This window comes from Ochotona curzoniae, unplaced genomic scaffold, assembly GCF_017591425.1.
Source record: "Ochotona curzoniae isolate NIBS_2020 unplaced genomic scaffold, NIBS_Ocur_1.0 scaffold_3890, whole genome shotgun sequence".
In the NCBI taxonomy this organism is placed as follows: Eukaryota; Metazoa; Chordata; class Mammalia; order Lagomorpha; family Ochotonidae; genus Ochotona; species Ochotona curzoniae.
The window spans coordinates 22873461-22900502 of record NW_024467115.1 but is presented as its reverse complement, the minus strand read 5'-3'; the positions used below and the strand labels follow the sequence as shown (position 1 = coordinate 22900502).

The 27042-nt window shown below is 39.6% G+C and overlaps 1 protein-coding gene across 2 annotated transcripts in view; it reads left to right on the top strand.

Moving 5' to 3' along the window:
• The window catches only part of HIVEP2 (HIVEP zinc finger 2), a 188900-nt gene that overhangs the window by 46986 nt on the left and 114872 nt on the right, over positions 1-27042 (top strand). The window contains exon 2 of one of the 2 annotated variants that reach the window (XM_040965417.1): positions 14982-15018. The exons of the other annotated variant lie outside the window; for it this stretch is intronic. The gene's annotated coding sequence lies outside the window, so the exon portion shown is untranslated. The remainder of the gene's footprint in view (positions 1-14981; positions 15019-27042) is intronic. 2 annotated transcript variants of the gene reach the window in all.

The window sequence follows — 27042 nt, the reverse complement described above, 5'->3', positions numbered from 1 at the left end:
TGTGTGTGTTGAATTCTAATATATGAATGTACCATAATCTATTTATTCTACCATTCCTTTTGGGTTTTGGCTTTTACAGCTGGTGCTTGTGTGAATGTTATAGTGCATATCCATTGAGTGTAGCCTAGGGTGGAACTGCACGATCATAGGGCTTTTGTGTACTCACTCAGCAGTCACCGCCACATCCCTTTTTAAACTAAGTGTGCCAAAAATGTATGAGCGTTATACCTGTCCTATTATGGTGTTTGTTTTGATTACAGTGACATATTTTTAAAGATTTATTTTATTTTATTCTTGAAAAGGCAGATATAAAGAGGGAAAGAACTTTCATCCACTAGCTCATTTCTTAAATGGTCACAACAGTCAGAGCTGAGCCAAACTGAAGCCAGGAGTCAGGAGCTTCCTCCAGGTCTCCCACTGGGTGCAGGGTCCCAAGGGTTTGGGCTGTCCTTAACTGCTTTCCCAGGCTTTAGGCAGAGAGCTGGATGGGAAGTGCAATAGCTGGGACATGAACTGGTGTGTATATGGGATCTCAGCAGATGCAAGGCAAGGATTTAGCCACCAAACTATCATTCTGGCTTGACCACAGTGGTAATTTTAATTTTCTTTGATTGTTAGTGAGATTTGGCCCCCTTTCATATGTTTTTGGCTACTAGAGACTTTTATAAAGAGACTGTCCACTCTCTGTTGGGGCATCTGTTATACCATTAATATTAAGCAATTATCACAGAGAACTGCTCTAGCACTGCAGTTAGGGTTCATCGCCCTCCTATTCCATGCCTCCAAGGAGCTGGTAATGCCTGCTCTTTCAGGATGCCTAGGTGTGCCTAGGACAATGAGATGACAGACTGCATTAGAGGCAAGACTCAGGAAGCACTTTTCTGTCTGTGTGACTCTGTTTCTATGTGCTAAAAGAGAAGGAAAATTGGATGATGATTAGGAAGAAGTCTGAAACAGCTACATTACCTGGAGCTTTATACAGAAATTTACAGGGACTGAAAGAGGACAGCTTTTAAATTCCTGAGTAGAAATTAGGCACTGTGGGAAATTTTTTTTGAAGAACTTTGTGTGTGTGTGTGTGTGTGTGTGTGTGTGTTGGGGTGTATAAGTAGAAGTGATTCATTTGTTTGGGAAAACTGATCCGCGTTGAGGAAAATGGGATCATTTGAATTTGCTGCTGGAGAAATTGAGAGCACAGCCTGATGAAAAGAGAAGGCCCAACGTCAGGGAGCAGGAAAGGAGGTTTGTCTCCCTGGTTGGTGATTTTCCTCAGCCCCTGAGTAGGTAGGTGGTCATGGAACACCATGGAACACAAAGTGTGAGGGTCTGATGCTGAGTGAGTTTTAGCAAGGTGAGGCGGGAAGCAGGGTGCTGGTGAGAAAGAGTGCATTGGTTCACAATGGCATTTGGAAAGGATAGTCAAAGAAGCCAGAGGAGGAGATGAGGGCTGGGGTGGGGAGAACAGAAAGAGGAAGCTGAGGGTGTGTATATCTGTGAGGATGAAAAGAAAGCAATATAGAGGGAAGATATCAGATTAGGTGATATAACGAGGTAGGCCGCAGTAGCCTCTCATATTTACCCTAATCATCTGAATTCCATATTGGGTTTTAAGGGATGTATATAATCAAACATTTAGATAAAGGGTCAAAATAAGTGACACTTGTTGCTCATATTGTCAGTAAATAATAGCTCTTTTCCAAATGCAGAGTTCTGAAGTTTGATTTCAATATTATTTTTTCTAATGCTAACCATTAGTTGGTTCAACAAAGTGGTTTTTGATAATAAGGGTTAGTGGGTGGGCCCACTTGGTCAGATTTTACCACAGTACAAAAAACTAGAAGTGAATCTTACTCAGTGAATCAGCTGCAACAGGTTGGCCACAGAGATATGTTAAAGCAGTTACGTGGGGAGTCTTTGCTTGACCCATGCCCAGTTTTCCAGTTGTGTTTTCTCCTTGCCATACATATGTTGAAACAGCACTTGAGAGTGTTAAACTCTTTGGTTTAAATTTAGTGTGTAGATGGCTAATGCAATGGCTCAACGACTAAGTCTTTGCCTTGCAAGTGTGGAGATCCCATATGGGCCCTGATTCATGGATAGTACTTCCTATCTAGCTCCCTGCTTATGGTCTGGGGAAGCAGTAGAGAATGACCTAAAGCCTTGGGACCCTGCATTTGCCTGGGAGACCTGGAAGAAGCTCCTGATTCCTTGGCTTTGAATCAGTTCAGCTCTGGCCATTGAGGGCACTTGGGCAGTGAACCAGCAGATGAAAGATCTTTCTCTCTGTCTCTCTTTAAATCTGATCTGTCTTTCCAATAAAAATAAATCTTGAAAACAAGTAAGTTTAGTACATAGAGTGCACAATTTTATGTGAGACTCTTAATGGAAGTCTGAAGAGTCAAGTGTACATTTTTATGACTAATACATGCACATCATTTGATGAAAAAGACCTTAGTGGAAGATTTATTTTAGTATGTAGAGAATTTACCTGAGCAACGTGCTGATAATTGTATATTTGGGGGCCCAGCCCTGGAGATAATGATGTGGGCTGTCCGTGGATTCACCTTTCGGAAACCTACTGTTAAGCTTCTAATTTTGCAAAATTGCTGAGGTAGTAGGCACCATTCTATATCATTTGGCCAAGAAACAAAATAATCAACAAGAAAAAGGAAATTGAAAGCAAAAAAGATGAAACAAATAAGAGAGGAAAGCAAGGAAAAAGGTAAGAACCTAAGCACTGAAGAAAAATTTCTATTGATTCTTTTGTTATAAAAGATATATTTCAGTGAATCCTGGACAGTGTCATGATTTTAAGATAATGAATGAAAAATAATGTGAAGTGTGTATTATTTTGTATTTTTTTTGTAAAAAGATTACCAAATTGGTCATGCATTTAAACTAAGTATTAAAATGACAATGTAGTTGTTTCATTTTTCTGACAATCTTTTAAGTTGCAATGTGATGAATGTACTATTTGTGATAAATATTGGAGCAGGACTTTAGTAAACAATTAGACTTTGAGTTATTTTATTTTTTCTCTGCTTATTTTAATCATGCCAGTGAATTGTCAAGGCATGTTTCACTCTCCAAGATGATTCACTGTAGCTTGTTTGTCAAGAATGAGAGGAGTTTGTGGACAGTGTTTGGCATGTGATCTATGGTTGTAAGCACATCCTTTGAAGGCTAGCATCCCTGAATTCACAATGCTGCTCTGTCAGTAACTAGTTCCCTACTCTGTGGCAAATTGTCTTGATTCGGTTCCCTCATCTGTGTAATAGGAGTACTATGGAATAAATTAATTAGTGTAAAACACTTGAAATATAGTGGGCATTCAACAAATGTTATACTAAAACCTAACTTCTGCTGTCAAGCTCTCTGTGAAGAGCACCTAAAATTAAAGATGGGCAGTTGTCACAGGGTTCCAGCAACCTCTTCAGATGCCTGCATCCCATATTGGACTGACCAAGTCTGAGTCCTGTGTCTCTGAAAAGTAGCAAATGGCCTATGGAAGGTCAAGTACTTAGGTCCTTGTCACCTACATGGGAGATGTAGGTGGAGGTCTTGGCTCCTGGATATTTGGAGAGTAAAGCAGCAGATGATCTCTGTCTGTGTCTGTATTTGTATCCGTATCATCTCTTCCTTTTGCTATCTCTCTAAACCTGCCTCTCAAATAAAAGCAAATGGTTCTTTAAAAAAATATAGTGGATAAGAGCCTTTGGCACTGTATCATAAGATAATTAAAAATAAATGGAAAAATAATAAAAAAATAAATAAAACAAAAATTATAGCAAATGAGGCGTGACCCTCACCACCTTGAACACTTAAGCTTTGGGAAATTATCCTGTAACTTGGTTGCTTGGGTAGGAATTTTGCTAGGATGGGGTGTAAGCTAGAAGTCAGATGAAACTCTGTTTTTCCACAAAGGTGAAAGATAGTACATGAAGGATGGAAGGATATGCTAATGATACCTTGAGATGTTTGATACCTTGTTGAGCATAGCAGATAAAGCAAAAAGGTAAAGAAAATGATTCTTTTTTTTCACAGCAAGAGAAAGTAAAATGAATTGGAATGCAGAAACCAGAAAACTTAGGTATGCAAATGATTGGTCTGCTGTTTGCTCAGTATATGATTATAGACAAGTAACTTTCTTGTGTCTCAGTTTGTTCACCAGAAAGACAGGCACAGTGTCACCAACAGGAGTTGTTAGGGTGATTACGTGAGATGATGTTTATGAGGATGTTTTGTGAACTTTAAGATGTTATGCATTTGTGAGATTTTACCATAATTTATGTAGGATATGGATTTTGGAATTCTGAAAATCTGTGACTTAGAGGAATACTTTGAATAATATGGCTTTACTAGGATTACAGGGAACTTTATTATTCTCTGTAGAGTTACCTGTAGATTCATACTTGATGGATCACTTGCCGGAGAGAGTAGACCAAAATAAATTTAAAAATCTGGCAAATGAAATGGGGCTGCAGGGCTTGCACAGTCAGCAAGCTGAAGAGTAGAACTGGACCTTGCGGTGCTTCTCACAGCTCTCATTGCCGTTCCTTTAAGCATTTGTTAGAGGGCTGAAAATCAGACCTTAGTTGAAATCCCTTCTGCTTCACTTACTGGTCGTACTTGGGAGAGTCACTTTCCAGGAAAAGTGATGAGCAATGGGGCTGATGATTATCAAGTACTTGCACAACAGATAGCTCTTACGTGATTTTTCTTTATACTGTCAGATTTCAAAAATGATTGCATCACATTGCATCCTACTGAATCGGGATATGAATACCACTGATGATAACAGACGTTTTCCTCTGTGCCTGGGAAACACATGTGTTGATCTCATTTAATCACTAAAAAACCTGGTGATACAAATACCAATGCTTTCCACACTGAGGCTCAGCAAGTAAACCGACTTGCCCAAGGTCCCTCAGCAGGTTTGGGGTGCAACAGGTTTACAAGATTGGGCATGTGTGTCTCCAGAGTCTACTTCCCTAATTGTGGATTATTTCTGGAATTCCTTGGCAATATAGGGATGTGGTACAGAGACCACAGGGACTGATTGTTTCATGAGATTGGTTTTTTCAGTGAGACATTTGCCTTGAGGCTCCTCATCACTTTCAAAGACAGTCTTGGTAGGAGGTTCACTCACCTCTCATGTAACTTCTGAGTGAGTTAACTTTCCTTTTTTTTGTACAATGGGATAATTATACTTCGAAGGGAGGTGGTGAGCACTAAGTGAGATGATAACGGTGGAGGCCGGTCCTGGCAGCCGTCTCCATCTTTCATCTCTACTCCCCACTCCCTTCTTAAGTAGCAGGCTTACACGGAGGGCAGCACCTTTGGGGGAATGCCTGCTGTCTTCTGAAGTTTGCAGCTGACAATATTCTGTGTTTTTCAGCACTTCCATGTTTTTAGCCACTGATGTTTTATTGCAGGATGTAGGACTGATCCTATAAGACAGCATGAAACTGTATGTTACATGAACCATGTTTAATGAAGATGGGCATATCACACCTAACTGATGGTTGATTTGCATCTTGTGTCTGGACATGTGTGTGTAGAACACAGCCCCTTTAAGAACCACTAGCCATCAGCAAAAATAACCTAGTGCAGCTCAGGTTACTGCCAGGCTGCAAACCCTCTTTAGAGGTCAAGTTACTTATTTCTGTGGCTCCTCGGCAGCCGTGGAGGTAGAGCTTTCTCAGCATTAGCAGAGGGGTAGGTGTGGACTTGTGCACATGCCCTCCCACCTTCAGCCAGGTACTGCTACTGCTTCTGCACTTGGCCTTTTACCATGGTGGAAGGGTTCTTGGTGAAAGCACTTACATGACTCTCCATTGTGACCCTGATTCTGGGTCTGGGCACGAAGGTCTGTCTTTTCCCATCTACTTTGAGGTTTGTAATATTTCTTTGAAAAACAAAATTAAAAAGGTGTAAAAACCCTTCGAAACAAATGAGCATCTCCTCTCTCCAGAGAGGAATAGTGACGGGGCAAGGAGAAAAGGCCAGGCGAGGATGCTCCCTGTGCCTGAGACCCTCATGTCTGCTCAGGCCTGTTTGAGCTAGCCTTTGTTATAGAGGAAAATCTTTACAGGCTGAACAGCACCAAGAATAAGCAGGGAATAAGCAGGACCTAATGTTGTGTAAAGATGAACAAAGGCAATGAACTCCTTAATCAGATCCAGTATTTCACATGTGAAGAAACAGTGTAAGAGGCATCACAGTGTGTGAGTGTGAGTGAAGAAGCATCAGCAAGGGCTTAGATCATCGGAATGCTACTTCATTAGCAGAATAACAGGATTTTAAGAGTCAGGTGTTATCTGTGAGTGACTCAAAATCTCATTTTAGAAGGAAGGTGAGGTCCTGAGAGGTTGGGTGAATTGATGCAGGGCTGCAAATTATTCTTGCCATCACTTTGCAATGACACAGTCGAGTCAAGCCGTTTCCAAGCCCTGTAAATGGAGATTGCACTGTGTGGGGTACTTGCTTTCTAAGGTTCCATGAAGATCTCCTGAGTGAGTATGGATGAAGATACTTTTACAAGCTACTAAATATTAATTAACATTATGTTATCTATACATGCACATATTTATATATGATGACAGATTTGTGGTGTAAAGCCAGATGTTGTTAAAGTTCTTGTGGGAAAGATGAACAAAATTTTTCTTTAGCAAACTAGGAAATTCCTGGAGTACGTTGGCGAGAGATCTAGATTTAGAACCCCTAACCTCATAGGCTTACTTGCTGACTGCGTTATTACTCTACTGCAACCTGGAAATAATAACTGATAAAATTCACAGCCTATCTTGCTGTTGTCTTGAAGATAACTTTTAAAAAATTAGCACAGGCGAAAGTACTTTGTGAACTGGAAAGCACAGGACAAAAATGAACTGTTACTACTAAATCCTGTCAAGAGCCACAGCACATGAATGAATTAGGGAGATGGGTCATATACACAAAACAAATTTCAGCATTACCCGATCCTTGGTGTCAGATAAAGATTGTACACTTCAGGAAATTACTGTAATAAATGAGTCATTCTATTGTAGTTTACAAAATGGAAGTGTAATCTTTGTGGGTATTTTGAAGTTGATCTTTCCCTACAGAAATTTACCCAGATGGTTAGGTCTTACACATGGTATTCTTATTTCAGGGCATTATTTTCTCTAATGATGTAAAATATGAAGATTGAAATGTTATTTTTCTAACCTTCTCAGTTACACCATTTGCACTAATATTTATAATCCTGATTTATCTCACTTGAGCATTGCAAAATATTCAAGAGCTGTAATTGATATCTTTTGACAAATGAATATCAAGTGTTTTTCTCAAATGGAATGTGAGTGGTGTAGCTGCGTCTTGAGGCAAATTCGTCTGGTCCCTAATCCTGCTCAGTTGCTGTTGTAGTCTATGGCCTTTTGTTATGCTGAGTTTGTATTCTGTGGGCTATATTCTTCATTCATTATTACAAATGTATACATTCATTCGACATGGATATTCCATTATAGAACAAAACAGGAAACATGATTGTTTTTATATTCAGCTAATTTATACTTTCGTAGGAATGCAGCACAGATGCATTGTTGTGTAAATAAACATAGCAATATAGAAAAGCAACGTATTCACTTAGTAAAAATGCAAGGATTTGGAGACCTGTGCTGTTTTATCAAGTAACTGCAGCCTGCAGCCTGCAGCCCAGACTCCCTCTGTGGGCACTGGACTGCTCTACTTCCAATCTTGTTCCCTGCTGTTAAGCTTGGGAAAGAAGTGGAAGAGACCCAAGTGTTTGGGTCCCTGCACCCATGTGAGAGACCTGGAGGAACTTCCTGGATCTTGGTTTTGGATTAGCCCAGCTCTGCTCCTTGGCCATTTGGGGAGTGAACCAGCAGATGATAGATTCTCTCTCTCTCTCTCTCTCTCTCTCTCACACACACACACACACACACACTTTGCCTTTCAAATAAATGAGTTAAAATACTCAAGAAAGATTCAAAGGTTTGGAGGAGCTTTTTCAGGACACACTGTGTTGAACTGTTTCATTTGATCTTAGGCACTTTCAGGGCTATATCTGTTTGGACAGAATGGATGGTTTTCCCAGTTTTAACTAGAGATAGAGATAACTTGCAAGCACTTAGTCTTTAACAGAAGCAATACTTAGAATATAATTCTTGACAACAAGATTTATTTGACAGAAAGGAAAAAGAAAGGTATATAAAGGGGATTTCTGCTGAGGCTGAAGTTGCTTGCCCTGTCTGATAAATTAGTCCCCTAGTCACATAGACCTATTAAAATTAAATTAGTTAAAGCAAAACATCAGTTCCTCAGCCATGGTAGCCAAGTTTCAAGTTTCAATAGCCACATAAAACTAGTGGCTACCATATTGCGGAAAAGCACCAAAATGATCCCTTTTTTTTTCCAGCTTTAAAGAATACTTATTTACTTACTTGAAAGAATTACATAGAGAGATAGAGGGTGAAGCAGAGAGGGAGATCTTCCATCTGCTGATTCATTCCCCAAATGGCCATAATTACCAGGACTGGTTCCAGAGCTCCATCAGGGTCTCACACATGGGTGGCAGGGGTTCAAGCACTTGGGCCATTTTCCACTGCTTTCCCAGGTGCATTACCAGACAGCTGGATTGGAAGTGTGCAGTTGGAATGGAAACTGGTGTCATATGGGATGGCTGTGTTGCAGGCAGCTGTTTAATGCCCTGAGCAACAATGCTGGCTCCAAAATGGATCATTTTGGTGTCTTTTCTATGTTCTCTTGTATTCTGCTGTCGATTTACACTTCAGATACAAAGATAGCTGTCATTTATTGGGCACCTTCTCCAAAGCTGCTGGCTCTTGTAATAGGTGCATGATATATACATATATATATATATAATGATTCCACTTTATTCTTTGTTTTATAGATGGGTGAACTAAAGCTTGGAAAAGGTTTGATAGGGCTATAGATTGAATACTGTTTTCTTGGATTGAAAATTCAATTCTGCTTTATTCTACCATATTTTCTTCTTATGTAGTCCAGTTAGACCACATCAAGAGATAAGAATGTCAATGCTGTGTCCTTTCATTGAGTTCACTGGCTGTGAACTGGAGGTGTGATAATGGGTATTATATAGATTCTGGCCTCAAGACACTCAAATGGGGAGTTCAGATATATAAAAGTATGATTATGATATTGTAGGATGATCTGATCCAAGACTTGGCATTAAACCACTGGGAGTCGCTGAGGTGTTTCAGTGGAATGTGCACTGCAGTCAGATATACAAAAAAGTGTGTGTTTAGAATTAGCCAGCCAGACTCCAGTTTTGTTGACCGTGTTTTCTTGGAAACATCCAAAACATCGTAGCCAGGAGGCAGCCGAATATGGCCTGATCAGGGTAGCGATTCTGACTACATCATTGTCACAGTCTACTTGTTCTGTGGCTTGCTGGACTTGATGTCCACAGTGAACATAAACATGCTGTTGTCTCCCAACTTCTTCATTAGGTGAATATACTTGATCATTTCACAATGATCAACCACATTTTTTCCATGGGTGGGGAGGCACTCTTTAAGGATATTTGTGATATTGCCAACAGTTGTAATGTCCTGGGTTGTCAGAGGGAACCAAGGTGGGTGATGTGGAGATGCTGTGTGTGTGTGTGTGTGTTTATGTGTTTATGTGTCTGTGTCTTTTAGCACTGTCTCCTTGGTCTCTGAAGCCTTTGGCTCAAGGGCTGTGTCGGGGCAAGGGCTTTTGTTGTCATCTTGATGGGAAGGATTTCTGATCAGATTCATAAAACTCACTTTTTGTCATGTTGGACATAGTTTGGGAGGAGAGGGAGATATAGATGTGTGTTGAAGGACTTGGCAGTGGAGTTACAGTGGAGACAGGCGTTGTACCTTGATGATTAGGTGTGGGGAGCTGAGAGTCTAGGGGAGTTAAGGATGGTTTGGGTATTCACTTTGGGAAGTTCTCTATGTGTTTGTGTGTGTTTATGTGCTCTTGTAGATGCATTTCAGAGTAGGGTAGGATGAAGATAATAACTTAATTGACCACAAGCCCATATATTGTTCAGGAATCATTTGCCAAATGAGAAAATCAGCAGTTAGACAATAAAATATTTTAAGGGTATAATTTATAAAAATAAATATAAAATGTAATTTTACCATATATATATATAGTGACTAAAATAGAGAATTAACCCTATTTTCTGATTGTGATTTGTTTGTGTTTGGCTGGATAAAGGGTAGGCAAGTAGGCACATGTTTTCCCATTATTTTGCCATAATAAAAACTTGTGAAATTATTTACTGCCATGGATTTCTGTTAATGACAAAGAATAATTTAAATATATTTTGTTTTAGCGAGGTTAATTTTGAAAAAGCACTTTCCCTGTCCCGCCCCCCAGCATTGCGTTTTATGCTATATTAAGTATACCCCATCCCCAATCCTGTTGAGATAACCAATTTTAAATCTAGTGATCAACTGATTATGTTCTTTGGTTTTTCTTAAAATAAAAATCAGAAAATTTTGTTTTCAAAGTATATTTTGACAATTCTATTTTTAAGTAGTGCTGTGTTTAACCCTTTCATTGCAGCAGACAATGTAAGATGTTATTTAAATAATCATAATAGTATGGTTTCTTATCCAGGGTAAGAAAGTTCTCTTTTCTTTTAAACAATTGTTCTTCTGCTATCAAATTTAACAGGTGTGGAATTACTAATGCCAAGAGTGCTATTGGAAAAAACTTTTTATGGAACTTAATCTGTGATCTTTGGATTGATAGTTGATGTGTCTATGAGATTTCAAATAGTGTCTGCTTTGGAGATTGGCATTGTTTTAAAGTTTTTGAGGGTCTTTAATTTAGATTTGACTAGCATGGACTACCATGACTGAAAGCTGTCAAATAAATGAAACAGGATGAAATCTGATTATTCCCGAGTGCTTTGGCTAATTTTAACTTTGTTAAGAAGCATGAACTTCTGAAAAATCAGTGAAATATTTGTGTTAGGTTAATACATAAAAATATTTTTAATGCGAAAAAATTTTTGGTGGATTAATACATATTCTTTCTTTGGCTAAAAGGACTGTGTATCATTATCTTATGTTTTAGGATTTATTTTTCATTTTTTTCTTGAATTTTTCTTATTATTTTTCAGAAAATCGAATATTAAAACCTATGACATGAGATGGAATATAGATTTAATTTGATTTGTTTTCTTGCGTTTTATGTCAGAAAGTAATGGCTAAATGGTTCTTGCTGAGTGGTGTGAAGGAGGTACCTGTGTGTTCCTCAAAATTTTCATCAGAGTGCTTGACTAAGGGGCACCAGTGAACATTTCCAATGAGATTCTTTAAACTAGGCCACATGCTGTTGACACATATGCACAGCAGCAAAACGTGAATGCTTTGTGAAATCTTAGCTCTAAAAATAATTGTCACCTGTATTTATAGCAGTGTTGTCATACTTGAGGAAAGTGATGGAGAACCTGATCCTGCTGGCAGAAAAATGCCACCTTGTTAACTGTAGCTAGAGAACTGTACTCTCAAAACAAACTCTTAAGGAGTTTGTCCAGCAGCAGCAATGTTGTCTCCTGGCTTTTGTCAGTTTGTGCATCAGGATAATGAATACTTAAGTATTAAGAGAGACTCTGCCACAGATAAACATTATGTGGCTCCTAGTTTGCTGGGTAACAGTGAAAATCTGCTAGCTATTAGGAAAGGATTGGCAATTAGCACTAATAGGGAATCAATAGTAGAGAGGCCTTTAAGTGTTGGGATAGAATTTTGGATTCTGTTGTAGGCATTCTTCTTCATTGTTCATTGTGTCAGTGCAGTTGCTTAAAGGAAACATTTTCTGATTTTCAAACATAAAAATATGGAAGAATCCAGCATTTCCTCATATGAAAGTTCTCTGAAGAACTGCCATGCCAGCTAGCTGTGCGTATGTTTGAGTGGGAGAAAAAAAGATAACAGATGACCTGGGAATTATTAAAATAGTTACACATGTAGAAAGTTGCTTTCTCTTGATAAAAATTTTTATAATGCAGATTTCAGTTGTAGTTGATGTCTTCCTTATGTGTTTGTTCAATGAAAATATATACACATAATGCTTTATTGATTGATCATTCATTCACGAACAGTAATAAGGCCTGTGTACATGACAGTATATATAGTAAGTACATCTAACATGTGTGAATATTATTCCTATAAGTCATCTAACCAATCCTGGGAAAAATAACTGCAAATACAGTAGGCAAAGTGTCAGTTTCTTTAGTAAAACTTATAATTAAGCTTTGCTTTACTTAAAAGCATGTTTTAGAAGGATAGAGATGCAGAACTGCAATTTGTGTTATTTTCCCGAACATTTATTTGGAAAACACCCGGTACTGTCTTTCCTTGGCCTGAGAAAATGTTAATGTTTGGGGATTGTATATTAAAGGGGAAATGTATCATTACATGAGGGAGAACATGAATAAAGAATCCTGTGACATTTTATAAGATAGCTGTTGGTAGTGTATAATGTTTATGAAGTTTTGCTAAAATTTACAAAACGAATGGTTATTGCAAGAGCTGATTTAAACCAGCTATTTGTGGTTATGTCTGTTGAAGAAGCTTAAACTTCAACTTTCTCCAGCCACTTAACTGTAGCACACTGACTTCAGGTCTCTTGTAAGAAAGTCTAAATGTAGGCTGTTGAATAATCCCTTTGAGGGCCCTGTACCTATTTTTATGCCTGGATATGCGTCATCAGTGGGTATTTTCTCTGGTGACTCGCTTACATCAGGTCTCCTACCATACATTCTATCAGTGAGGGACTTATGATAGATGGGAAGCATGGCTGTTGCTGAGCCTTATCTCTGACCTCAGCGAATGGACAACAGGAATTTCCAGGCTGTTAAATTCTCTGAATGCTTGAAGACAGGGGCTCACGGTGTTGATCAAGGCAGGTAGCAGAGTGATATTATTCACCAGCGATGCTGGGGGAGGGACAGGAGAAGAGAAGGGAGGAAACGGAGGGGAAGGGAGGGGGAATTCCTTTTGTGAGCAGCAGCAGTTCTGGCTCAGCCTGTTCCTTTGCCCTGCTCCGTGGCTGTGCGCACAGAGAGAGGTGCTTTTCTTAGACCTGAGCAAGTGAACAGTCAGACTCTTGCCCTGGAAACTCTACAGGCTTTGGGTTCTCTTTCACTAGTCAAGGTTTTGTTTTTAAATCAGGTAGATGGAGCCATGGGCAGCTGGAGCTTTCTGATCCAAGAAGACAGGTCTTGAATTTAAAGTGTGCCACTTCTTCATGGTGGATAGGAGAGTACTGCTGTGTTTAAGCTAGAGATGCTCGGGAATCGGGGTGGAGATGATTTGTAAAGCTAACTTGCACCTCATTTTGACATGTTTTGAGGAGCAGCGTGATGCATGGGTACGAAAGTGGAAATTTTAACTGAGTACACAATAACGTTTTCTAATTTTTCTTTTTTCCTCATGTCTTTCCTTACCTGTTTGAGGTTGCTGAGCTGCACTGAGATTCAGTCCTCAGCATTTTAGCAGCTGCATTTGCTTTGGGATAAATGTTTATCCACCAAACGTTCCCCCTGGTCCTGTGTCCTGAACTCACCTTACCTTTCTGTTCCTTTCCTGCTCTCTGCCTGGTAGTATTTTCTTTGCAAAAGTAGTTCTTGCCCTCCTGCTGGGTTAAGAGAACCAATGATCCCGATCCTGGGGAAGGGAGTGGGAAGACTGGAGGTGAGGGGAGAACAGAACATGGGAATCAATCAGTTGGCTCTGGTTTGCTAGTATTTAGAGGTTACATTTTCAGTATTATTTTACTTTCTTAAAGTGACAGGCAAAATGCTGCTTATAGGGTAATGCAATTGCATCATTGCATGCAGGTAAAATTGATATTTTGATCTTGTCTGATTAATAGAAGAGGGTTACCAGAATAACTTGCCTCTGTAATTTCCTTGCCTCCTAGGAACCAAATCATGACACATATCCAGAAGTCTAGTGCCCTCAAGCACATTTTTGTATATGGTTTACTAATGAAAACTGGTGGAGAGACAGTTTTATTCGTGCCTACTTTGACTTATATAGTTCTACTAAATGGGCAGGGACATTTATAAGTATTGTTATAGCCTCATTTCAAATTAGCTTTCCTAATGATAAAAGTCTGTTGTCTAAGCTGTGTCGTTACAGTTTTAGATATTTAAAATTCAAGTGATGAAGGAGGATAAAAATGAAAGCCACTGTGAAGCTTACCTGCAAAATAACTTTGCTTTCAGAAACTTGCTTCTGGAAGAGGCAAGATGACTCATGACAAGCAATTTATGATTTGAAATTTGTGAAATATTAAACATCAGAACTCCATGAATTTTGAATCACTAGGAGTTGAATGAACTAAAACATCATCATGCATCTAATTTAAAAAATCATTAAACTTCTTTGTTTATGTTTCTTTCATTGTATTCTCCTCCCAGAGGCCTTTGGTGACTAGCTATGCTGTGATAAGAGCAACGTTATGTGACAGAAATCTCTTCTAGATTTAATTCGTGCGCTACCATTCCTTGGCCCTGCATTGAAGGGGATGTTATTAGAGCTATAAAATTCTTCTCTTTTTATTTGAAATGCATGTGCACTGTTATGGGAGGAGAACGAGGGCAGAGCCAAACATGTAGGAGGATTCTGTATTCTTCATTAAAAATATATTTCACAGAAGATTATAGTTTGTGTGGGAGGGAAATAGCTGCTTGTCTGTTGAGTGCATTGTGCTTATTCCATATAAGAACTATTTGAGTTTAGACAGGACAGTCTAGTTTTGATCATCTGATGGCTGCTTCTGTTTGAAGAGGGGAATATAATTTCAAGGCTGCATGCTGATAGACAACAGTAATTGTTCCTTTTTTGGCAAAGTTTTGCATGGAATCTGCTTTGGTATTTTTATGACTACCTATGCAAATCTTTTTTTTTTTTTTCTGAAACTTTTTCTTTTTCCCTGTGCAGGAGCTTTTTATAATGTTAAGACTGTGAACTTCCAAAGGTATGGATGTCAATGTATGGTGCTTGTAAGTCCAAGTTAGAACAAAACCCTTGAGATGAGATCTTAGGCTATATGGAGAGGAGATTCCACACTGTGAGAAGATTCCTCTGTGTAACTTGGTTTCTATGGAGACGTTTTTATTACTTATGTAAAATCCAAATGTCTGGGTGTGATATGAGGGAATAGTGTATCAGCTTTGGCCAGTGCAGCTGGTGGAGTTTCCTGGTTAATATGTGATCCTTTGATAAGGTTCTGTTACGTTGCGGATGTTTGGGAGAATGATGCAAGTAACTATAAAGCAGTCTAAACAATGTGACACTTAATTTTACCATTTGCTAAGAACATCACTCTAATATTACATAATAAGGAAAAAAGAGCAACCCCTCAAAATTATATTTAGTTAGAATAAACCTGACAGTGTGAGACAAGTTTGACCCATTTCATTCTCAGAAATGAGTGGTTCTTCTCTCTGCCTATATAGATGGTGAAATTAACAGTATTGGATGACTTCCTAGTTTTGTGAATTATCATGTTTACGATCTTCGGTGTTTATGATAGATGACCTACAGAAGAAGAATGTGAGTCTGAATAAGCAAATGGGTTTTATGTTCAAAGTCGTCAATTGTAATGTCAGTGGCCAGAGGCAAGCTCTGATGCTGAGGGCTTATCTGCTGGGACTTTGGAGGTGAGAGGTTCTGATCTTGCAGGGATAGCACCAGGAGAGAGCTTTGTGTCTCTGGACAGTGTCCTCCCTGCAGCCCTGATAAGGGTAACAAATCCTGGTAATTAGTTAGGGCAGTGTTTTCAGCTTTGGCTGTGTTGTCTTAATCTCCCAGTGACGGGTTGGCAGTGGTCCTATGTGACTGATGTGTGGATCCACCATGAGGTACTCAGGTTTCTACAAGAAGATGTCATCCTCTGAGCCAGCAGGGTTAGAAGCTCATGCTGAATCGTGGCTTTAAGGAAGGCCTACCACAGAGCCAGATATTAGGAGCTCTCCCAGAGACACGCATCATGTGGTAGACATGGTACATGCAGACATATGTACTCTGGGGACCATTTCATACTACTCTGCTCCCTTGGAAGAAGATATGTTTCCTATAAGAGATGGAACTCTGTAGGCCTGACTATCCTGAGAGCTGAACTCAGGACTTTATGTTTTTGAATATAGAATTTGTGACTCCAGTTCAGTAGTTATCATCAAAGATGTTCTCCTAACTTCACTCAAATTTAGTGACACCGTCAGATTATCATAAAGTTAGAAAGTGCATTGAATATCCTGTAATCACACGTGTGGAGGAATTCTTGTGTCTAAAGACAGGTTATTGCTATTCTTTGCACTCAATCGTCTCAAAATTTACTTGGTACAGAATTCCTTTGGTGCAGTGGTTCTTGGGACATATGCTTCCCATATCACAATGCCTTTTTGGAATCTAGACTGTGCTTTGAATTTCTGCTTTCTTCTAATGCACACTTCAGAAAGCAGCAGTGATGGTTAAACTACTTGCTTCCCTGCATCCACTTGAATGACCTGCTTCCTTCTGTTATTGAGGATGGATTTATATGAGTGAAGCATAAGGCCACTTGGCGTAGTCCATTGAAGAATCTGTCTTTCTTCTGAGGGAATAAGTTAAAGAGATTTCAGAAATATACTTCTATAGAATCAGAGATGAGCAAGAACTTATGCATTGTAACTATACAGCATGAGATAAAATCTTCTGTCCAAAAGAAGCATGAGTTTAGGATGGGGAGAAAATACTGTGTGTCTCATCTTTGATCTAAACAAAATAGGTGAGATGTCAGGGATGACTTAGATATAAGCCTCGGTGGTCCCTTTTATGGGAGTCCCAAGCATTGGAACTGAAAGACCAAAACTGTTACGAAGGACACAGATTTCACTATAAGAGGGAACTTCAAAGAATGTATGGAAATGGAATTGAAGGATAAGTTTGGGTGAAAAATATTTTTGAAGTTTCTGCTTAATTTCTTTCCTAACACATTTTCTGTAAACTTTTTGAACATCCCTTATGCATGAGCTTCTAAATCTTCGTAACAAAAATAAGCTTAGCTCCAGTTTTCACAGTCTTTTTGAAGTGCCCTCTGTAGATACTCTTCAGATTAGGGTATGAAGAACCTGCAGGTGGGATTGTAATCCTGAGTTGGGGTAGAAAGTGATGGGTGGAAGGAACCAAGGCAGATTGAACTTGGCCTGGAACTTGGATAAGTATTGTCAAAGTCAGCAGACAATGTGGGCAGGCTTGAGTAGAGGCTAGTTTTCCTGATCTGTAATGAAGCGCCTAAGTAAAGTTTCTTTTTTTTTTTTTTTACATGGTAAACTGTCTCAGAGGAAGGGATCCAACACCTTTAAAGGTGTAAACCTCCCAGGCCTCAGAGAACCTGAGTTTTAAAGAGAAGTAATGATCTCTGAGAAGAGAGGTTTCTTTGTCATCAATGTAGGACACGTTGGTGACTTAGTCTGGTGGCAAAATCTGGTTCCTGTCAGTTCCGCTTGAGACTCAGCTGTTCGTTCCCACTGGGAGAGTCTGATTCCTCTCTGACCTTTGTTTCTTCTCACTGGACTCATGTTTTTGGTGCAACTGCAGCTCTTGGGATGGGGTGCAAGTTGTTGTAGTTTTGGTTCTGGTCAGGAAAATTGTCTGAAATATCTTCACTTTGTTCACTCTTCGTTGGTAGAAACTGGTCTCCACTAGAGGGAGAGCAAAAAAGGGGACATGAGAGCTGAATTTCCAGTTCTGGGAAGTATACTGGCTTTGGGGACAAGAATAGAATCTAATAAAAGAGACGAAGAAACAGTAAGTGGAGCCAGGAAAAATACAGTAATAGGAGAGATGGATTATAGTTTTAAAAGTTACCAGTTTCATTTACACTTATATTGCAGGCATTCTGCCTGCCAGATTCTGTGTGTGATTCTCTGGATGCAATAGGTGCACCAGATGTGGTCCTTTCCTCCAAGAGTTCCTTGGAAGTGAGATTGTAGCCCAGTGGACACTGTGACATTTGGTGTTCTTCCATCTTAGCCCAAGGAAACAAGGAGGGCAGCCAGTGTGTGGACATAATGGTGAGCCCCATTGGGAGAAAGACATGAAAGGGTCAGATGAAGGAAATATGTGACGTTGGATGCCATGCATGCTGAGACAACTGAAGTCAGATGGCTTGGGATGGGTGAGGTTAAGAAATCAGAGGTTGGTATGAGAGCAAGGAGCCACTTCAACAGTTGTGAGTAGAGAAAATATGGATTGAAAGAATTTTGGCTTTAGCAAGTAGAGATCTGAGTGCACCAGAGCACAAATAGGGAAAGAAGAAAGTCCACCATGGCAATGGGGTGAAATTTAGCATGTGAGTCAAGGACACAAGAGGTTGAATGATGGAGTTTACTCTAATAGCCACTCATGGAATCCAGGACATTGAATTGTTCCTTACATTCTTCCTCAAGAATATCCATGTTGTATATTTCAGCAGCCCCTACCACAGAAAGAATCTATATCATCACCCCCACCCTACCGCCTCTCAGATGATGTTTCTAACTCAAATAATTTTGCCTGTGATCAATTCCTCCTCCCATTGAAAGACCCGCCTTCTTAGTATACTGTTACTTTTTTTTTCACAAGGTTCACGCGCAAATTTGAAGCCTTCACTAACTACTAATTAGCAACAGTCCAAAGTATATGCTCCTATAAACTATTAACAAAAATAAAAATAAAATAAAAATTTAAAATTCTGTGTTTTCACAGAGTTAGTAATTTACTGACTTTCAAAAACATCATTTCATTGAATTCTTAAAGAACCCATATGGTGGATGGGAGAGATACTGCTGTCCTTGTAAGTTTTCAGATGACATAAAAGAAACTTCAAGTAAGTGATATGCTCAGGACCACATGGTTCATGATTAGCAGAGCCAGGACTGTATTTTGGACCTTCAAGTGTTCAAGTGCAAGGTGCAGTGTACCACATGATGGCTGCCTCCCCTTGCCTGTGGCATCATCTCTGTTTTCACACTACAGTTTCTGTGATCAGGGTGGTGAGGAGATGTGTCATCGGTCCCAGTAGGATTGCAGAGAGCTCTTAGTGTCTCCACAGTCTCTCTCTCTCTCTCTCTCTCTTTTTTTTTTTTTTTTTTTTGTTGTCACCGCTCAGAAGTTGTGATCCAGGGCTGTCAACTGAGATTGAGTCCCTGGCTGATTTTCGCTTAGATTGGGAAAAGCCTGTCTCCTGCCAGGACATCTGGAGAGGCACAGAAAACACTCTGTCCTTCCCTGATGTCATCCTCAGTGCCTGGCTGCCTCATATGGAATTTGGACAGGGCTGTCACTGACTCCGCCTTGGTTTACGGATGCCCTTTTTTTTGACACTGCCAGGCTCTCTTTTCTTCAGCTGCTCTCTCCAGGAAGGTGTGCCTCAGAAACAGGCTGTGAATTGCTATCAAAGGGGTTTACCATCTGAATACTTCTTTCAAGATTTACTCTGAGTTGTTCCATTTAGACAGAAACCATTTTGGACGATACTGTATACAGAAGGGTGTAGAACTGTGCTTTGAAATTCATTAAAATTAGCAACATTTGTTAGCAATGCAGTGATTAATGAGTGTATTAACAAGAATTTAGAGTACACTGTGTTTCTATCATTTTCTTATTTGCCAGTGTTATTTGGATTTGATGGAGTGTTGGTAGGAAATTTACTGTGTTAAAAATTTAAATAAGATAAAAAATAGGCCTGACAATTGCCTACAATATCAGGAATTGCCTCCTCTTCTATGGAAACTTGTAAAGGAAATAGGTACATGAACTTCAGTTTAATAATATATTGCCTTTCAGTGCTGTTTTAAAACACACACACACATACACACACACACATTCCAACATCTGTTTCAAAATTATGGCTGCACATCTTCTCAGCTGGGATTTCACGAAGACGGGGTGCATCTTTCTAAATACCTAAAGGGAAGGAAGAGTAGTTGGAATAGTTTCTATAAGCTCATGATACAATAGTTATCGCTTTCCTCCTATTGCAATGGTTTGTTCTTCGGGACAGTAATGGAATTCTTCAAGAGAAGGAGACACTTGTCTCTTAATTTTCTAGTGCCTTTCACATGTTTAGATTAAAAAGTCAGAAATGGGGTTGGGGTAGAAAAGAATTAACTGTAAACTCTGGAATTCTCTTTATTCTCTAACCAAAGCTGGAATGGTATCAGTTGTGTAGGAACGAGTTGCAATTTGGACTTGTGTGGTAAAACATTTAGAGAAGTAATAAAATGTATAAATTCTAAATAGTGTTAGATGGAAATGTTTTTGAAATGCAGCTTCAATACTGAATTACTGATTATGTATTATTTCCTTGCTAAGTAACAAAAAAGGATTATTTATTGGGACACTAATTGGAAAATTTGAATTATATTATGAGCATATTTTATTCACTGGGCGTTGGTGGCAATTAGCTGGCCAGCTAATAAAAATGAAATCATTAAAGAGCATTCTTGATGAAAAATAATGTCAATGTGTCCTTTGTAAGCTTAGTAGTATAAATGTTGTGCTGCACACTAAGTTTTGAAAATGGTTAGATTTATGTTTTACTCGAGTATTAGTAATCATAAAAGAAGACTGCTTATAATTTATGCTAATGAAGAACAGAAATGGACAAAATTCATACATTTGTAGGTACTGTTATACCTGCGTTTTAAATAGAGACCCCGTGTGCTGTACCCTGTAATTGAATTTTTCAAAAGTGCTTAGTCCGCTTGTGTTTCACCATGTTATTTTCTCCCGTCTGTGGAATGACGTTTGGAATCAGTGGTAATCAGTTTGAAATCATTCGAACTTGCTTTGGCCTTGTGTAATCTTCAGAGCGGCCCTGGAGTCTGTTCATCTCTGCTTTTGCCTCCCACTGAGGTAGACTGTCATCGCCACACCTGTGCACCAGGGCATCGTCTACCTTGAATTGGTCTTGTATACTACTCTCAGGCTAATTTGACAATAAATCTCTTTCAGCACCCTTCTTTCCTGCTCAGTAGTCTTTAGGGTGTCTTTATTGTCCATAGGCCTAGAGGCAATTTAGAGTCACAAAAATAGCACAGGTAGTGTCATCCAGAGACGTGGTTTCAGATTGTTTGGTCTTTAACTTGCTTTGTGACCTTGGAAACATCAGAACTTTTTTCAAATTTGCATATGCTTAAAAAAGATCCCAAGTTCCTCTCCTGTACATCTTCCCAAAACCAGTGAGTTACATTCTTAAATGCATGTTCTTAGCCTTCGGGATCATTGGGAACAGTTGGCTATCATGCCTTGCTTGATAAAGTTCCTGATCCTTCCAGTCTTATTAGCATTGCCCTTGATGTCCTGTCTTGTATGTCACTCTCTCTGCCTTTCCCCGTAGCTTTTCCCTAAAGGTTGTAATCTCATGGGGTTCTATCCTGAATCCCCTTATCTTTTCCAAAGATATGAAAGATCACCATTATGCTGGCATCAGTAATGAGTATAACTGACCCCTGGTGTTCCAACTTATGTGCACTACACACATCAAAGCTAGAGTAAGCCTCTGCTCCCTCACCAAAGGTTCTCGTGCTAGTAAGTAGATCCATTATGCACTGCCTCATTTGCCAACTGCAATTCTAAAACCCATCCTTGGTTCCTCTCCTTTCTCCTGTCTTCACATTCAGTCCATTAAGTCCCTTTGGCTCTTTCTTCAAAATAAATGCTGACTCTCGTATCTTCTTACACTCTCCTTTAAGATAGCCTCAGTGTAAGCCATCAACATCTGGTGCAGACTGTGCTGCAAAAGCTGTTAACCTGCTGCCCTGACTCCACAGTCCCTAGAGAAGGCCAGTAAGTATAAATTATATGATACATTTCCTTGTTAAAAACTCTGTAATAGACTTTCATTTTCTTTAGGTTAAAATTCAAGCTTTTACTCTGGCTCAAAGGACCCCCATCTCTGAGCCCACCATTGTCCATATCCCTGATTTCTATCAGGCTCCCAGCCATGTTGGCCTTTACTCTGTTCTTCAATCTGGCTGTGATTGTACCTGCCTCATTCTCTGCTTCCAAATCTCTCAACTCGCAGATGCAATTCCTTCTCGTTGTTCAAGGCTCAATTCAAATCTCCCTGTTTTGGTCAGGTCATGTGTGAATCACATTTGAATAGAATCAGCTTTCTACCTCCAGGTCCTTTTTTTTTCATGAAAGTGATCAGAACGTGAAGTGACCCGTTTGGTGGTTGGTGTGAGGTTTGTCCATCTCCCCCTACTATAAACTCCTGCAGTTCATGCCTGTTGTCAGTTCTGCCTCCCACTGCTGGGTGGGATGGAAGAGCATTGGCTCAGTTCCCACTTTGAGCCTAATTCCCTGTCTATAAAGTGTTAGGACAGGTGACTTCTGACATTCTCCCACCAATCTAGTTTTCATCCTTAGCATGTCACAAGTTCTCTGATGCAGTCCAGTTGACCTTAATGTCCCGGCCTGTCTGTGCCCTCAGGCCTTTCCTCATGCTGTTCCTTCCTATGTGCCCTTCCCTTGTTTCCTTGCTAACCATGTTGCTTGTGATTTGCTGTCTCTCCATTTGATTCTGACCCTCCTAGATAAATGCTATTACATATATAAGTCTTCCACTCTTTCCCCACAGTTTTCCTTTCTCTGTTGACAACGCATGCTTTCCAGTTGTAACTCCAGAATCCCCATTGCTGATATTATTGTGGTGGTAAGGGGAGGGACACACTTAGTGCATGCTTTGTAATTCAAAAAAAGCATTATTTGCTTTTTTTGCTATTGTTGTTCTATAAATTTGGGTTTCAGAATGATGAAATGTTTGGCCTGATGACTAATTTATATGGAACAAATTTTTAAAAACGAATTAATGTAGATTCTTTTATTTACTTGAAAGGCAATAGAAAAAGGGAGAGAAAGGAATTTGAGGGGAGGGAAGGTGAGAGAGAGAGAGCGAGGGAGAGAGAAAGAGATATCATATTTGCTGGTTCATTCTTTGTTGGTTGGCCTGGGCCAAGCCAAAGCTAGGAGATAGGAACTTTACCCGGGTCTCCCATGTGGGTTTTGGCAACCCAAGCTTTTGGGCTATTTTTGCTGTTTCTCCAGGTTCATTATCAGGGAACTGGATCCAAGCAAAGCAACCGAGGCTATAAGCAGCACTCACATGGTATGCTGGTGTTTTTCTAGTCAGTAGCTTCATCTTCGGGGCCACCACCTAGGACTGCTTTTTTTTTTCATTTTAAAAGGTTATCTACTTGAAAGGTAGTTGCAGGGAGTCATACACAAACACAACATACATTTTTAAAAGGACAAACAAATATTTTTTAAAAAATGAAAAATTGAATAAATATCTAAAAACTAAAAATTAGGATTAAAAAACTCTGGAAATGGAAATTTAGATTTATGATAACATGGTGTTTTGCAATGATTTTTTAGGCAGCCTTACCAAACAAGTTTGGATATAGATTTTTATTCATGGCATGGTTTTTCTATGGAAATGAAGAAAACCATAGTCATGGCTAGTAGAAAATCCAAATGGGCACACCCTTTATTTCTAACTCAGGTTAAAACTTGAGCTGAAGTTTTAATTTGGTTTGGTTTGTTCAGGTAGTTGGCATCCAGAGAAGCTCTATGAAAATATCCTGCCTACACATTTTGAATATCCTCTTCCTGCTTATCTTCAGAACAGCTTGGTTCTTTTAATAGCAAATGACTGAGTGAAGGGGAACCACTGGGAGTGGGTGAAGTGAAGTACAGTATGTCCTCCTGTTCCCAGCTCAAGTCATGCCTACTGCTCAGGCACTGGCATGGTTATTTCCTTCTTGGTGTTAATCAGAACCCTGAAAACTCAATATTTTGAAAAGATGTTGCTACTTTCTCAGGCTAGTAGAATTGTTAGTGACATTCAGGAGTTAGTAACACCTCGTGGGTTTTTTTTTTTTTTAATAGAAACGTGCCTATTTACTCTTTTCCTTTTAGGGAATATTCTTACAAATCCAAGGGGTGAGAGTAGGAAGGGCTAGCATGGAAACATCAAGGATTTGCTTCTTCCAGTCTTAGATGAACCAGAGTGTCTTGGTCATGCTCAGTTCACAAGTGGTGAATCCAGATGGCCAGTGGTACTCACAAATGGTAAATGTGTATCCAGAAACTCAGAAAAGTGTGCTCAGAACTGAGAAGAGCCATACATTCCACTCATGAAGGAACTGTTTGGGAGTAGTCAGTCAAAGTAAATCTGTAGTAATGTAAAGCTTGACAACAGAGGGCACTTAATGGCCTAGAGTAATCAGTTATTAGTGGCTATTGCTTTCCCAGTTAACCAGTGATTAACCAGGAAATTGAGTTAATTTTCATCCTAGAACTGCTGTTCAGGATAAACAGTTTAAGGCACTCATATTGGTTAGAAAAGTAGTGTTTCTCTAAATGTCTTGTTTGGGTTTGGGACAAATGGGTGTTCTCCCTCCTGTATTGATGTGAAGTATTTTTCAAACGGTTGCTGTGCTTTTACATGGGATAGCTTGTTAGATTTGCTGCTGTGTACTGAGGGTAGGGGACTCTGACTGTGTTCTATACAGCTGTCCCTGATGGGGTCTCAGCGGTATGGTACCCAAAAAAATGCCTTACTGTGTAATGTGTTAGAACTGGCATTGTAATTTCCCTCTGTTAGTGCGACCTGTGATGTAGAAATTGTGTCCTCTGGTTAGTGGGTCTTCTGACCTTGTTAGCTCCTATAGTGATTTCATACCTATAGAAACTGGGCTTGGCAATGCTGGAAATAGAAACGGTAGATTTGGGATACCCCAATCAGAAACCATAGGCATCACTGGGAAAGTATTGAATGTGAAACTTGCGAGGTACAATACTTCATGGGAACATGCTGGCCATGAAGAAGCTAACATCAGGATGACTGTTACGTTAAGATCTCTGTGTTCAGGTAAATGACAATCACCTATTTGTTTGATTTAGTTTGTCCTTTTTACTTTGTTAGTAGGTAAAGATGATGTTGCCTTTTAAACGATGATTGACTTTGTGATGGTGTGTGTGTGTGTGTGTGTGTGTGTGTGTGTGTGTGTGTGTATAAGGGGTAACCTCAGTTGCCGCTCCCTCCACTCTGAATTCCTTAACAACTAATGTCTGCATAGGTAGTACTGTAATTTGCACACACCATTTACTCAAGAAGAGAAAGACAACATTGATTTATATTTCAAAGTAAACAGTTGAAAGCTTCATGGCATCCCTGTCCATTGTGATTATTTTTATTTGCCAGCAGCTGCCTGCATGTATGCTTTGTTCTTGGTGGGTCCTAATGATGGAGGAAAGAGCAGTGCCTTATGGAAGTAGTTCCGGAGACTCATTGTTCCAGACATCGGACATCCTTATATTATTCAGGCCCGACGATAGTTGTTCTAAAACACATTAATTACCAAGCCCTGGGTGAATAATTAACAGTTTGACTTGTTCCCAAGTTATATACTCACTGGGTTAGAAATGATTTCCCGAACTACTGAAGATAACGAAGGTCATTCCTGGTTTCACAATGTCCCCATTGTTACTGACTCCCATGTATGTGAGACATCAGCTGATACCTACGCACTGGTCCAGCCACTCAATCAAACCACTTCCTGGGGTTTTCTCGGGGAATGGCAGTGACTCAGAAGATACCGCAGGACTTTCTGAGGACTGCTCCCTGTGAGTTACTGTGGGTCTAAGTGGCTGGAAACTGTCAAGTTCAGAAGGAACATTTTTGTTACGGTGCCACTAAATCTGTGGTTCATGCTTGTTGAAAGTTGCATTTCAGCTGAATTTAGGGTTGTCTGACTGCTTTTATCAAAGCTTTAAAAAAACTATTGATTTTTTAGTAAAATGGGCTAACAGCCTAATTTCTGTCAATTAACTTGTCTGTGCCCTGATTGAATTCTCATGTTATGTAAACCCCAATGTCTGATGGCGGAAGACAGGTAACCTAAGTCTTCAGAGCTACCTGCAAGATGTAGTGGTAACTGGGAGACGAGAGATAGAAATGAATGGAGGCCAGATAAGATGCTATAGAAAGATACACCCTGTACTGTTAACAGATACATGTCCTGTGGTTTTAGCTTTCAAATCACATAATTATGTTCCTTTAAGTTTGTTTTATGTTTTTTAAGGAATTTTGTTTATATTGCAGAACTCAGGTATAGCTATTTTACAAAGCTTTCATTTTGTTTTATTGTCTTTCTTAAAAATGAAATATTATTTAAAGAGTTTGAGAGTTTACAGACACACACACACACACACACACACACACACACAGAAAGAGAGAGGGAGAGAAATCTTCCATACTCTGGCTCAGTCTCTAGATGACCATAATCGCTAGGTCTGGGCCAGACTGAAGCCAGGAACCCAGAACTCAATCTTGGCCTTCATATGACAGCATGGACACCAGTAATTGAACTGTCATCTGCTTCTTCCATTTGCATATTTTCAGAAAGTTGGATTAAATTGAGTAAGTAGGATCCAAACCTGGTATTGCACATTGTGAGCATGGCATCTCAAGTAGCAGCTTAATCACTATCCAAACACCTGTCTCAAACAAAGCATTCTAAAACTGTCTTGGAAGCCCAAGGTATTTGTTTCTTTATGGTCCTTCTGAATGGGGTTTCTGGCCCTAGAATAAGCAGATGAACATCAGAACCTTCAGGAACCAGATTTTCGTTCTAGTCACTTCAACACTTGTCTTTTTTTTTCAATACTTGCAGATTGTTTTCTTACCTCTTGACTGTTGACTCAGCCTAATGAGATAATGTGGAGGGAAGCATTCTATGAGCTGAAAGGTTTTAGAAATATGTGTTCTTGTCTCTGCTTTCATGCATTCACTGCTTGACACCGTCACATCAGATGTATCAGCAGTTCTAGAGTGTTAGAGATGGGTGTGAATATCTCAGCTAAGGCTGTTTTTGGTAGACTTTAATCCAATCACTCCCCATACCACTACTTGCTCTTGGGGTTACCAGAGGCTGATGGATGGGCACTAGGTTATAAGGATGCTGTT